This window comes from Gracilinanus agilis, chromosome 1 (genome assembly GCF_016433145.1).
Source record: "Gracilinanus agilis isolate LMUSP501 chromosome 1, AgileGrace, whole genome shotgun sequence".
NCBI lineage: Eukaryota > Metazoa > Chordata > Mammalia > Didelphimorphia > Didelphidae > Gracilinanus > Gracilinanus agilis.
In genome coordinates, this window is record NC_058130.1 from 799901547 (window position 1) to 799916538 (window position 14992).

Below are 14992 nucleotides of genomic sequence, written 5' to 3' on the forward strand. Positions count from 1 at the left end.
TGCTAATTTGTCATTCCCCTGTTTTCCTTGTAACTCACTGCTTCCTTGATCAGTGGGAGTTTGGGAGCAAATCCAAGCCAGGTACATTCTTGCTGGGAAATTTAGAAACTTGCATTAACTCAGTACCTGCTAGTTTATTGTGGAGAATTATTATTATTTTAGGGGAAGTTTCTGTATCATAACATATAAATGTGAGGTTTATTTAGGGGTTTATTCAGGGGATTATGAAGGGTCTGTGGGTTGCCTTGTTATTAGCCTGTATTGTTTTTCTGTGTCTCCCTGGGGCTGAGTAGGAATACTGATTTCAATAGTTCCAGTAAAAGGGGATGCTAGTGAGAAAAGAGTCACAAGGGGAAACTGGGAGAAAAAAACCATCCTTCTGGCACCTGCTTTGCTAAACATCATGGGCTTTGATGGCTTCCCGCACACAGCCAACTGGGCCTAGAGTTCTACCCTGTCAAAAAAGGGTGTGGCCTGCCCTTGAGGAGCTTACAATTTATAAGGGGCCAAGACAGAGGACACAGGAGGGCCTTCGAAGTGTATCCTGTGCTGGTTGTTGAAGCAATGGAGGTGCTGCAACTGGAGAAGCACAGAAGTCTCTCTTCTCATTTGAAAGGTACCCAAAGACAAGGGGATATGAATAGGGAAGAGGGCATAGTAGGGGAGATGGAGGACTTGTTGGTACACTTCTGGGTCAGTCAGCCATGGGGGAAGTGAGCTGGCTCAGTGTCCTAGAAGGCAGAAGGGTCCCGAGTTCAAATGTGGTCTCAGGCACTTTCTCACTGTGTCCCTGGGCAAGTCACTTAACCCCATTTACCCATCCCTTCCTTGCTCTTCTGCCATGGAACAAAAAAACTGAAGGTAAGAGTCAAAAAAAAAAAAACAACCAGTAACAACAAAAACAAAAGTAGAGTCAGCCCCAACAAGAAAACAAGATTTCCACTTGCTGTTTCACCAGCAGAAGGTCCAGAGGCCCCTCTTGGTTGCCTGGCATGAAGCCTTCCTGACAGGAAGAAGCAGCTGGACTCCCTGGTGCTGCGGATGGGTTTAGATGACTGCCATGGATTTCTCCCCTCATTCTTTCCCAGAAGAGGGGAAGAAAGAGGGTGACTGTTATGAGGAGTCCCTTTCTTTCTATACTTCTACCTTCCTTTCTTGAATGCTGCACCATGTTCCAGTATCCTCTGTTAGGAGGATATTTAGACAAGTTTAGGAAGATTTGAGTGACAGGACAACTGTGGAATTCCATGTGGGAGACCCAGGGAGAAGAAAGACAGTCGAACTCCTGGAAGGAGACCTGTTGTTTTTTTCCAGTGTGTGGAGCCTATTTACCAGAGGACATCTACTATCAAGACCTGGTTTGCTGGAGATTGGTCAAGCTGTGGTGTGACATTTCAGTGGTGGACACATTATCAATATACCTAGCTCCATCTCTAAACTTGGATTTTCTGGCAGTTATCCTGGACATCTATGAAGATCTGTGAACACACATGAGATCCTAAACTACAGCTAGACCTGTCACTATAGTTGTTAACTTAACAATAGTGTAGATATATCCTCTCAGACCTTTGGGAGGGACCCCTTAGTATTTTCAAGGTAGAAAACCTGATCCCTTCCATTACCTGTCCCCAAAATATTATTAAAACCTTTTTAAACACAGACCTTGTTCCTCCTCCTTTCCCAAACCTGGCACCTCATCAACAATAAGGACCCACTGTGATTGACTCAGTTGTGTCCCTGGTGGTTTTCCCTCTCTACTCCAATTTCCCCATTCCTAACCTTACCCAAATCACCTGGGACTTATTTATCCACTGGATTCCTTTATTGAACCCACATTTATTTGGCCACTAATTATACGTCCCTTTCTACAGCCCTGGCCATAATTTCTATGGATGCAATGACTGGTATGTGGGCCTGGCCTGAGGGTCCACACTGGCCTCCAGATAAAGAAGTCACCACCTTTTGTATGCATGAGTGCTAATATGGGGCACTGTGGCCATTGCAGTGTCTAGCACACAGTAGGGGGCTGAAATGCTGGTAGACAGCCTCAGGAACCCATTGGCAGTTCCTAGGGTGGCCAGACCCACTTTTGTCATTTTAACACACTATCTTGGACATCACTAGAGATCATAAAGATGTATTTTTTAGCAAACTTGAGTTACCTGTGTAGCAGGTAAATAAAATACTGGGGAGTAGGAGAGGGAGAAGGAGGAATGATGGAGTGAATTGGTTAACTTCCAGGACACAAATAACAGAAGGGAATCTCACCCACTAGAAATAAATAAAGGATAGAACTTGGGAATGAGTGGTGACAGGATTGAGAGAATGGCAGTTGAGAGCAACTATCCCATTAACTCTACCAGGGGTTAAACTACACAATGCTGGGTCCTTGTTGGTTGCGGAGAAGGAAACAAACAGGAAGTTATATAAACTGTTTAATAAAGATAAGGGAAGGAAGGTGGGAGAGGTTTTGACTAAACTAATAAAGAGGGCACAGCCAACTGTCAGAATTGCTGGCTTCTCTCTGGCTTTAGCACAGACAGACAGTCTGGCAAGAACAGGAGTGGCTGCTAAGGGCTTTGGAGACAAGGGAATTTCTCATGCTCTCGAGATCTATTTGTCATCTCCAATAATCTGATAAGGAAGGCTTAGTTGATAAGGAAATACCTGGATGGCAGATGATCTTGACTGTTAACTCATAGCTGCTTCTTTGAAGTGCCATTGAGTCACAAGTTTATTATATAAGAAATTCAAAATCCCTTTCACCCAAAAGCACAAGGATAGTTTCCCACAACTACACAGAGCTGTATTTTTAACATAGACAATATAAAAGCTTTAGAAGCTTCAAGGTATAGATAAAACCTATGCTAAACTATCAACTATATTTGTTACCATTAAGTAAAATCTGGGGCATTTTGGTAGGACGGAAAGCCCCTCAATTTATCAGCCTTGATGGCATTAAACAACATTTTTGAGACCCATTAGTTTACTTTAAATCTGGGCAAAATGCCCCTGCTAAGGGTTCGGCTTTGGCTATACCAGGCAGCTGCATTCCTGGCCAAAGGGGAACAGTGTTAACCTCTTAAATGCAGGTCCTGTTAGGAACTTAAAGCTTTTCAATAAAGCCACAATACTTTTCAACAAGAAATCACAAGGATCACAAAAGAGGTCAAAAGAGGAGTCTCAGATTTTTATCTGTAGCAATCCAGGTATACATTAATCGTGATATTATTCTAAGAGTTCCCAAAAATGACTCTTGTATTGCTTATGATTGATTTCTGTAACCTTGAGTTAAACTGAACCTCAACCATGCCAAATTCCTAGCCCTTCCCTAAGGCTACACTCTGGAAGACTGGTCAGTTATCTTAGGCTCCTTATTTTTCCAAAAACAATCAATTAGCATTTTGTATCAAGACCTTAGGCCATATGGATTCCTGATCTAGATGTTAGCTCTATCTATTGTTTTAGGTTCCTACAGTTTGTATCTCCTGATGATGACCTCATAATGTTAATCTATCAGACCACTTGGCTCTCCCCTTCCCCCTGCATATGGTTGTAACACCAATAAAAAGTAGCTCTACGACAGTTGAGGAAGAAGCTCTAAACCATCTAAGCTCTTGACCATCAGAGCTCTGAACTGTGAAGTTCTTGACCACCAGAGCTTACTTGCTGTCTGTCTACCATATGCCAAAACTTTCTATGTCTGTGTGTCTTTATTCTCGCCTTATGTTCTCTTTCCATTAGTTTTTAACCTGCTACCCATTTTCACTCAGTCCTTGGTTCCCCTTTCTGAGTGTCCAACCCACTAGAAATCTTTGTGGAGCTGCTGGACGGCTTCATTTGGCGCCCAATGTGGATTGACACCTGAGAGGAAGATTGCAGTGCAGGACCCGGGATGGTCAATGAACCTCAAGTGGACTTTGGGGTGAGTCACTGACCACTAGAAAATGGGTCAGAAACTTTCTTCTCACACTGGTTACATACGATCGATAAAATCATTAGTGCACAGAATACAGAGTACCAGAAGCTAAACTTCAAGCATTGATTAAAGTAATTTTGAGATGTGATCCCGAGTTCCCAGAAATAGGAGAACTCAATGTACGACAGTGGGACCAACTTGAACAGACTTTAAGAAAAGCTCAAGAAAAGGGACTTAAAGTTGTGTCATCAGTATGGCTAACTTGGAAGGTAGTTAGAATAGCATTAGAGGCAGAAACCATTCAGGATTCATTGTCCCAACCTGCCTTACTCTTAGACTTTCCTTCTAACCTGAACTCAGTCTATCTTGCTCCACCTATCCCTCTGATGACTTCTTTTCCTTCACAGAATCAAGCTGACTCTCAGCTTGACCTTCCCCTCAAGCCATCTCCTGAGCTCCAGCCTTCAAAGGCTGATTCTCCAATTTTGCTTACTGCTTCCACACTTAGGCTTACTGATCCTCTATCTAAGCTAACCTCTCCACTTTCATTTGTTCCTGCTGACTCTATCCCTCCACCATCTTACTCAGTTTCTCTTAGCATCCATAGGCTTCCTGACACTCCGCTTATTTCTCCTCCACCTTATGCAGCTTCCCTTGAATCTGATGAGCTGACTAGTGCTCAGCCCACACCTCTTCTTCCTCCTTCTCCACTCAGTACTAACTGCAGGGTTACAACCAGCCTAACCCTAGAAGAGAAAGCAGAGAAATCAGCTTCTCCAACAGAAATTAGAGACAATACTGAGAATGAAGAAGTAAACTTAGAAAAGCAGAAAAATGTTGAATTCCAAACTCTTGAAGCTCTCAGGAACAGTGTCATTCAGTATGGTAATGCAGCTCATGACCCCATGTCGCTGATAGATGAGATTAACCAGCAATCTCTACCACCAGATTTTTGGTATGAATTAGCTGGATCTGTGCTTCATGCCAAAGATTTCATAATATGGAAGTTACTGTTTCAGGAATTATGTGAGGAACAAGCTAGAATCAACAAAAAAACACCATGTAAATATTACCTATGATGAATTAACTGGCACAGGTACATTTAGAAGTCTTACTAGGCAATTGTTATATTCAGAACAAATCTTTCATCAAATTGGGCTAGCTGCTGAAAGAGAATGGCAGATTGTAACTGTTGTGAGGAAGATTAGGTAGTAATTAATTAATTAAGATTAGGTAGTAATTAATTAATTATTAAGGTTGACCTAGCAGGAAGGACTGGAGCTGGAGCATTCCAAGATGGAATGAAGGAGCAGGAAGAAGGTGCTTGTGCTCTGAGAGAGACTCCAATAGGGGTTGGCATCAAACTGTTGTTAGCCCTGGGAGATCTCAGAGTAAAGGACACCCTGCATCATGATTTCCCTGAGATCCTGTGTGGTTGTGGCATCTGGTAAGGGGACAAGAACTACAGAGCAGCACCAAGGAAGGAGGAGTTTGGGATCTGGTGGACAGCATCTCCAGCACACTCACTCTACTTGGTACCTTGGACCATTTTGACTTTTGACATCCTGAGATCATCTGTAGATCACCATGAGAACCCTCAAAGCCACCCTCAGGCCCTTAGCTGTGCTGGTCAAGCCTGGCAGGAACCAGGCTTGATGCAGCCTCCCAGAGACTCCATTACTGCTCCTTTGGCCCTGTTTGCTAGATCACTAAGATTAGAGTAGAGAAGTCCTCCCCTTGCCCTGTGGTTTTGCCATTAGGTTTTAAGTATAGAAATCCCTTTCCCACCTTTTAGTTAAACATGATTAAAACTGCTAAAACTGCTTTACCTTGCCTGTTGATTCCATAAACCCCGGCCTAGGGAAAGCTGGGTGACAGTTAAGAGCAACTGCCATTCCTGTGTTAATCCAGGGAACTCTAGTCTCCCAATCCTGGTCTAGTCTCTCCTTCAACCCAGTGTGTCTACCCACAACCATTTAGATTTATTGTAACATCCCTGGTGCCTCCATTATCTATTTTCACATAACTACAAAACGCAATGCTACAGATTTCTTGGAGGAGACAAGTACTCACCAAGAGGCTATAACAGCATGCCAAGACATAAAAACTTTAGACCACAAGAATCTGAAGGTGGATCGATTTAAAAAGACAAAACGTGTCTGCTTTGCCTGGCACAAAGCTGGACATCTTACACGATCCTGTCCCAAATTGAAGTTGAAGTAGACTCATACATTTTTCAAAGATTGTCCCAAAGTACAGCATTGGGACTCACCATGTCTCCTGAGAACACAGGCTCGGACAGCCACAATCGAACAGCATTTAAACTGTTTGAGGGGCCAGCCTTGAGCCCCTTAAAATTCAGAGCACCAGAGAAAAGTCTTTGATTCCCAAAAATTTTCAACCAGGCAGAAATTTTACTCAGACACAAAAGGCAAATGGCTTTGTGTTATCGTTGGAAATCATTGCATATGAAAAGGGGATCTTGGTGACTGCTGTAAATTCACACCACCCAGATCCAGATTCTAAGAATTGGACCAATCTATTGTTTAAGAATAGAAGCCTCCTTTCTCAGGGACTAAAAACCTGCCCTGAAGTCATTGGTGAAAATAGTAAGGGAGAGCTACCAGTCAGATCCAAAGCATTTCACATTTTTTTAATTGGAAATGACAAAAAACTTGCACAATCCATTCTATCTCCAAACAAATCTTTGCTAAATGCAGAAGTTAGTGTGAAGTCAAATTTAAAAATCAAATATTTCACATTTATATTGGACACAGCAAATGACCAAGAAAAGATGGATTATGTTCTATGTGAAAAGTAAGACATTTTCTGGTATTTTTCATATATCACGAGCTCTTTGGGAAAGAAACATTCTATCTGAAGTGAATTTTAGTCTAACAACTAGTACTATAGCACAAAAAGACTTTTTAGCATTTTTAGTGAAATCTAAAGCTAAAGTCACTGATCCAGCCACGTGGCTTGCTTTTAAATCTATTTGGATCTTAAAAGAAAAGTTACTCCAGCAGATTGATAAATCAGTCCTGCCACGAGGATGGCAGAGCATTTTTTTCCTTGTGTCAAAAGCTTTTACAAGTACTGGAATGTGTCAACAGAACATTTAACTCAGTATAGCAGTCTGCATAGAAAGCCTAAATTGGTCAATACTTCAGAGAAAATTCAAATGGATCCAACTTTTAAATATTTAGGAACAATTGTGTTTCAACAGGCCATTAGGCCACAAAGAATAGAAATTAGTAGAAAATGTTTAAAAAGCTTGAATGACTTTCAGAAACTTTCAGATGAGATCAACTGGTGTAATCATTTCTTAAAAATGAGAGCTGACAAATTCATTTGATACTCTAAGAAAAAATTGGGCCATCCCCTCAGTGAGAGAAATTTTACCTGAGGATGAGAGAACACGGCAGATACCGGAAACGGCTTTATCCAAAAGCAAATTCTTTAGAATGGATCATGTTCAAACTTTTGTAGACTCCATTTTAAACAGGAGACACGCTCTCATGGATGCATTGCATCAGAGGGACCACATTATTGGATGGATTCAAATTTTTAACCAGCAGACAAAGTCACTTATTGGTTGTTTAATACTGGCAGAGTCACTGCTTAATCAGATTACAAAAATTGGTTCTGATACTGATATTATTCCTATCAAAATGGCACAAAAACAAGCGCAAATCTTACTTGTACAGTATCTATATCAGCAAAGGCACTTTGTAAATATTCCTAGTACCAAAATCTTGCAAATTATGGATTTAACTCTGATCATTTTTTCAAAAATAACCTCATGACACCTCATTGCTGATGCTGTGAATACTTTCACGCTGCATCAAATCGGGAGAAAGCAGAAGCCAGATTAGACAAACGTGTCATGTTAACGCAGACACAGTATAGTTCTTTTGCAGAAAGTAGAGTTGGCTGCCATTAGACATGTGCTTAAGATTATAGCACAGACTCGTAATATATGTGACTTATATGTTGTTTATCTGGTTGTTTGTTTAAAGGCTGAAAAAAACTAAACTAATGCAAGATACAGAAACCGTTCTGTTGTTTCACACTACACAGAATGCAATCTTGCAAAGTCTAAAGGAAAATCTTATTTGCTCTCACAATCTCCCTAGACCTCAGGCTGAGAGAATTTCAAAAGTAAATGGCCCAGTAGCCACTGCTTTTCAGGAAATGGTTAATTTGTACTCACTAATACTTTGTGAACCTCAATTTTCTATACAAGTCAATGAAATGGATTGGCACTGCAAATCTCGTGCTCCTTCTTCTGACACTCCTCAAGGAGGTGACTGCAGAGTGGTAAGACCTGCAGGATTGTGGCAAAGGGAGGCAGCACGATATGCTCCTTTTGTAAAAATAAAAAGTGGATATGTGATTAGAGATAATTACTATCACGCTGTATGGGCTAAAGCTCAAAATGTATGCAATGCTATTGCACATCTTTTAAATATTCTTGCACATTTGGCCATTCCAACCCAGTTAAAAAATCGGAATAACAATGCTTATACCAGCAAGAGATGGGCACAACTGGACTAATCATGAAACATCTCTCTTAAGGTTGATATCACGGAAAATTTTAAAAGACAACCAATTGGAAAAAGAGCTAAAAGAAATTGAAAAGCCCAAATTCAAAACTAAAAAGGATGTTATCAGACACTTTCTAGCAAACCAGTTCCACGAAAAAGACCCCATGAATTTTTCTTTTGGGGTTGAGATTTTGCTTCTATTTTCACAGATATCAGGAATGCCTGGAAGAAAACCAGAGTCATCGAGCATTCCCAGAAAAGACCAACCCAGAGAGCAGAGAAAGCAGATGTCTGTCCAGCACCAACCATAGGACAGCACAGCCACCAGATCCCAGAAAAACAGCAGAAGAACAAACAAGGCCTAGCCGCTGACTTGAGAACAGGTCTAATGAACTATCCACACGGATGAACTTTTTACTAAGTGACAGTTCACCTGCAAAAGACTTGTTAACTTGCTTACAGACATTTTATTCTAAAAGTATATGGGTATTTATTGAAGATCAACTCTTTCCATGTACCCCAAAATTTAAATTGTATTGTACAATGTATATCTTGCAATTATTTTTGTTGGAATTGTTCCGTGTTACTCAAATTTGATCTGGAAACTATTTTTGTAATTGGAAATGTCATAACAGTACATTGGATACTGTTCACTTGCAAAAGAAATTGTTTCTATTGTCCAAGATGTATATATGTGCTAATTCTCTTTACCTGTTTATTCTATATTTGCAAAAAATATATACATATGTATATACACATGTACGTCTTTGCTAGAGTTAGGCTTGTATGAAAACCAATTTGGATTGAAATTGCTTAAAAAAACCTACCTTTTAATTGAAAGGGAGATGTAATGATTTAGTAACCAAATAGCATGTTATAATTTGGGGATATTTGTACTTGTGCCCTCATACTATAAATTTGGTTAAGGAAATTGATCTCATTTTGAGTGAGAAACTTTTGGTTGGCTAAAAAACATTTCCACATGGAATGTGAGCCATCAGTCTAAAATTTTATTTTAATTTTCATCTACTATAAGGCATTTGATTTTACATTTTTCTTTTATTTTTTCCCATTTTATTTTTTCACTATATTTTTAATTCTGATGTATATGGAAATCAGTATCAAGAGTTTGATTTTGTAGATTAAGCTCATTTTTCATATGTTGGCCCTATTTGCTTGTCCAAAAGCTTACGGTTGTAGGAATCTGCAAGTATTTGGTAAATCTCATGGGACTAGAATGAATTATTGTGTCTGATTTCAGAAGGAACCGCGACAGAGCCTTCACAATTTGCCAGAGAGCCTGAGATCTAGAGATCTAAAATGCATGCGAGATGGATGGATATTGGTTGCTAAGGTCCCGGTTGGAGGTAAAAGGACACATCGTGTTGACACCCTCAAAAGGAGGTCGGCCTTGTCCCAAGATTCCAACTAATATCTCAATGTGGCTGGCATCTTGGCTTCACCATTCCAAAAATCTGACATAAAATCCGACAGGGAAATGAAACTTCCCTTTCGTCGCAAACTAGGCCCTTCTTTCACTTTAAAGGCTTGACAACTTCCTACAGCCTTGACTGCCAGCGGATAAAATGCCATATTCTATGTGTCCCACAGGTTTGGGGAACTTATGTTTTGGATTAATTCTGGCTTCTGAAGAACACATTTTCTGATTTAAAATTTTAATTTTATTTTCCAACATTATTTTTTTTTACTGAGAATCTTTTGATTGCTAGATTTCATTTTACATTTTTTAAACTTTTTAATCTTATTCCTACAATTACAGTTTTTTACCCTTTTTGAGATTTTCCCTTTTGAATTTTTGTTCCTTTTTTCTCCTTAAATTTTTAAAAGTTTTCTTTTAAATTACTCTAACCATCTTTTTTTTCTTTTAATAAATGTTAACTTAGAAAAAACACAGAACTATTAAATAGTGATAGAGCCACTCTGTAATCAAGGGAAAGGGGGAGCAGGGCTGATTATGCAGAGCTGTGTCTGATGCAGAGTCCAGGATTGAACACGGCTTCGCTCTGCTCCCTGACCCCCTGACGGTGAAGACCCCAAGGAACAAAAGAAATTGGGGAACTTCTATACCATTTGGGAAGATCCAGGGGCTGGGAGAGATGATGGACATCATAAACAGGATACAATCAAGCCTGGGAAAGGAATCCTAGCCAGAGGCTGGGGTGTCAGGGAAGGGGCTGCTTCGTCCCTAACCCTGCCCAGGTGTGCCTTCCTGACGCAATGGGCAAGACCACCTAAGACCGAAGGGTAGTTAGCATTCACCCTGGGGTCCATTATTCCGTCTGCCACTGCTAGCCTGAGATTCCCTTCAGGGTGGATTCTCAGGGAACAGGGAACAAGCACAAGCTTTGGGGGTCTCCAGATTCCACGTGGACATAAAAAGGGGGATCTGTAGCAATGCAGGTATACATTAATTACGAGATTATTCTAGGAGTGCCCCAAACTGACTCTTGTATGGCTCATGATTGATTTCTGTACCCTTGAGTTAAACTGAACCTCGACCTGGCCAGATTCCGAGCCCTCCCCTAAGGCTACACTCCGGAAGGCTGCTCAGCCAGCTCAGGCTCCTCAGTTTACCTAAACAACCAATCAGCATTTGTATCAAGACCAGCTGTTGGCTCTCTCTGTTGTTTTGGGTTCCAGCAGTCTGTATCTCCAGAGGATGGCCTCCCAATGGTAATGTATCAGACCACTTGGCTCTCCCCTCCCCCCCATAGGGTTGTAACCCCAATAAAAAGTAGCTCTCGACCACCAGAGCTTACTCGCTGGCTGTCCACCTCGTGCCAAAACTTTCTGTGTCTGCGTGTCTTTATTCTCTTTCCACGTCCTTAACCCGCTACCCATTTTCCCTCAGTCCCTGGTTCCCCCTTCCGAGTGTCCAACCCACGAGGAATCTGCGGGGAGCTGCTGGCCGGCTTCATTATCTCTTCTCTCACTGGCTTCCCACACCTGCCCAGGCGTGTCTTCCTGGGAGAGAGTCTCTGATCCAATGGGGGAGACTAGCCAAGACCAAAGGATCCTTAGCCTTGGCCCGGGGCCCCTAGCCTGAGAGTCCCTTCAGGGTGGATTCTCCACGGAACAGGCAACAAGCACAAGCTTTGGGGGTCTCCAACTTACAAGTTATTCCTAAAACTTGGGGTTCATCAGGTCCCTCCAGGCCACAAGTTTGGGGTCTCCGGATTCCCCTTCGAGAGCCTGAAACCCCAATGTTTCGTTTCTTACAATTTCCACGAATTGTTACTGCTCACGTGATCTGAGCCGGAGGGTGAAGTTTTTATGCCCTACAACAGGGTTAGAACGAGAGGGGCGTGGCTAGAGAGGGCGGGCCAAGAGGGCGGGGCTCTCTCCTCCTTTCTTCCGCCAGTGGCTCTTCTCGGGATCCTCCCCCAGACCTTCTCCTCCCTCCTCCCCAACACCCCGCCTCCGCACTGTTCTCGACCAAAAAGAGCCAGGAACTCGGGATGCCGGGTGCCCCGGGACCCTTTTCTTTCTTCCCAAAAGCCAGGAGACCGGAGCGCCCTGAACAGAGCGGGGGAGGGCCAGCGCAGAGGCCTCCGGGAAACCGGAAGTGAAGATCGTACCCAGCCCCCCCTCCCCCACTTCCAAAGCTTTTCCTGCCTCAGCTTAGCCGGCCTTGGAACTTTCTCCGCCCCCGCGCCTCCAGCCTGGGTAAATTAGGAAGAGGTGGCGGGGGAGACAGCGGGGAAGGGGGGCCCGCGTGGGGAGGGAGCGAGGGAGGCTGACAGTATGACTGAGTTCGAATTCCCGCCTGGGCCTCCTGGACCCCCCTCCCCCCACAGCTGGGCGCCCCGCCCCTCCCCCCTCGGCAGCGCCGGGGTGCCAATTTCCTGCGGGGTAAAATGTATACACGGGGCTGCTCTGGCGTCTGACTGGGGTCGGCTGTGGTGATTTGATTGGGGGGGCGGGGCGGAGGGAGGCTGAGCCTGAGGAAAGTCACCGCAGGGGCTGAATGGAGGCGGAAGAGAGCCCAGGAAGGCCCTGCAGTCAGGGATGCCGGGAGGAGGAGGGCCTTCCCCACGGGGACGACTGCCCTCTGGCTAAGAGAGCCTCACCTGGGCCGCAGGGGAGCCCAGGGGAGAGCGCCAGGCCTGGCGTGGGGAGGGCCTGGGTTCCAGTCTGGCCTCAGACCCTTCCTGTGCTCCTGGTGGCTCCCCCTTTTGTCGTTGAGCCCTGAGCCTCAGGATCTCCCCGTGGAGGCAGACTGCCCCCCCCCCACCAGGAGAGACCCCCCCATGACCCTCCTCCAGCCCAAGGAGGCCTCTAGCAGGCACTTGAGGACTTCTGGAATGGGGAGAGCTGCCTGGTGGTCCTCCTGCAGCCCCTCCCCTTTTCCCTCCCCCCCACACTGACAACCCTTCACCTGCCTGATTTTCAAATCCCCCCAGAACCCCCAGATGGCCCCTCACCGTGGGCCTCGCATTCCCCCAGCACCCCCAAACCTCCCCCTCCATGGGGGCCCTGCTCTCCCCCAGGAGCTCTCTGCTGCCCCCACCTCCCTCAGGCTGTATCTAGGCAATCTGGGGGAGGGGAGGGAGAGGTTCCCCAGGAGGGTGGGGGAGGGAAATATTGGAGTGATAGTAAGATGTGTAAGAGGGAAATTTAGGTATTTTATAGATATATATTTAAAACATGGCCGCCAGGAATCAGCACTTCAGATTGATTCCGTAATTAAATCAGACCCAAGTCAGCATCGGATTGAGGCAAGTTTATTTACAACTAGGAAGGTAAAAGTATAGGAATAAAGAGAGGGAGAGGCTAGTCCAGGCCTGGTCAGGCCTGGATGAGAGAGAAGGTTAAAAGGCTAAATAAATGAAGCTGCAAGCCACAAGGCCCAGCAACCAGATAGGCAGAGTTTGGAAGCGGCCTAGGTAGGCCAAGGAACTCAGCCTAACTTACCCTCGTGACAATACAGAGTGTAAGCGTTTTGTGGTCTCAGGAGATCCTTCAGCACCTAGTTCAAGGCGGGAACTGCCTCCACAGGAAGTAACTAACTAACTTAAAGAGATAGTGTCTTTCGTCACTTCCCGTGGGTCCACCTCTAATTCAAGTGGACAAATGGCAGCCTCTACATTGATTTTGGACTGCCCAAAGGGCAGTCCCTTGTTCTTGATTTGTTACTTATTGTCACATGTGGGTAACTTGTCTCTCTTCCCCCCCCCCCCCCACTAAGGAAGGTGAGGGTGACGTCATTTCTATGCCTAGGTTGAGTAGGGTTTTTGACTATGAATGGCTAGAGTTAATTCCATTTACACAGATGTGGGTATTGATGCCGGTAATCTCTCTCCAAAGCTGTAGCAGGGCTGGTGCAGAAAGTTCTGTAGAATGTTAGAGCCGCTGAAAGCTGGGAGAATGGCTGTTGCTGCTGGCTCTGCCCTGTGCTTTGGAGTTTGAGGGAAAGAAAGAGAAATCCCGGAGTGACCGGAAAACACGAGCTTCTGAATTCAGCCAAGTGTTTGCTGCTGCTGCTGCTGCTGCTGCTGCTGCTGCTGCATCGACATCTCTAAGAAGACTACAGAAGATCCGGGCTTTTCTCCAGGCTCAGGGGAGACCCAGAGTCGTAGCCGAGCTTGCCAAGGCTCCTGGCACCCTCCCTGAGTGCTTTGGAGAGTGTGGAGGCCGAGTGAAGAACCAGATCCAGTTGCTTATGAGGATATTAGTGTTTGATTATTGGAGTTAGAAGAATCGGGGATCGGTAGAAAGAGGAAGATGTCGTGTAGCCTGGGAAGGCAGGGCTGAAGGGACTTCATACAGAGTCAGCTGTGTTATAATGATAAAATGATTCTCAGAGGAATCGATGGTATAGATGGAGGTAGATTATATGCTCAGGCCTAAGCTAGTTGTAGTTATTGCTGGTAGAAAGCTATGCTTCTCCTCCCTGACAGGCTTGGTTGAATAAGCTTGTCAGCTTTCCTCTTCCCTGCCCAGGCTGGGAACCCCTGAGAGGTTGTATGGATGGTTAACCTCTCTGGATCCCAACCTAGTTTTGGAATATTTGTTGGTAAGGGCTATTGATTAGCTATTGGATAAGGGTGAAATCTGACTGCGTATTGCTCTCCCCTTGCCAAGGGGTCTGGTGTAATCACCACTCAGGAAAGGCACTTGATGGTAAACACTGTATTTGAAGTTATTAATGGGGTTAGGAAACAAGGGAATAGGACTGAGGATTTAGGAACCCTATTGCTAATGATTTAATCTAATAATCTAGGTTGTTGATCAAGGTCTGGAGATTGCTAGGTTCAGTAGACACTGGAGGCTCTTCACCTTCTCACTAACTCTGACCTGACTTGGCCACAGCCAAGCCAGAGATTAGGGAAAGCTTTTTGATGATGTTGATTGATGATATCAGTAAACTCTCTCAGCTCTGTTAACAATGATGATGATGGCTCTCGAGCTCTCTCAATAGGAAGTCAGGTCACAGGTTTCAGGCCTACCCTTCACCTCCCACCTTCCCAAATCCCTGCCCCAATCTGAGCCCCCTGGTCTTGTC

The 14992-nt window shown here is 44.3% G+C and overlaps 1 pseudogene; it reads left to right on the forward strand.

Moving 5' to 3' along the window:
- The window catches only part of LOC123230601, a 61059-nt pseudogene that overhangs the window by 28258 nt on the left and 17809 nt on the right, over nucleotides 1–14992 (forward strand).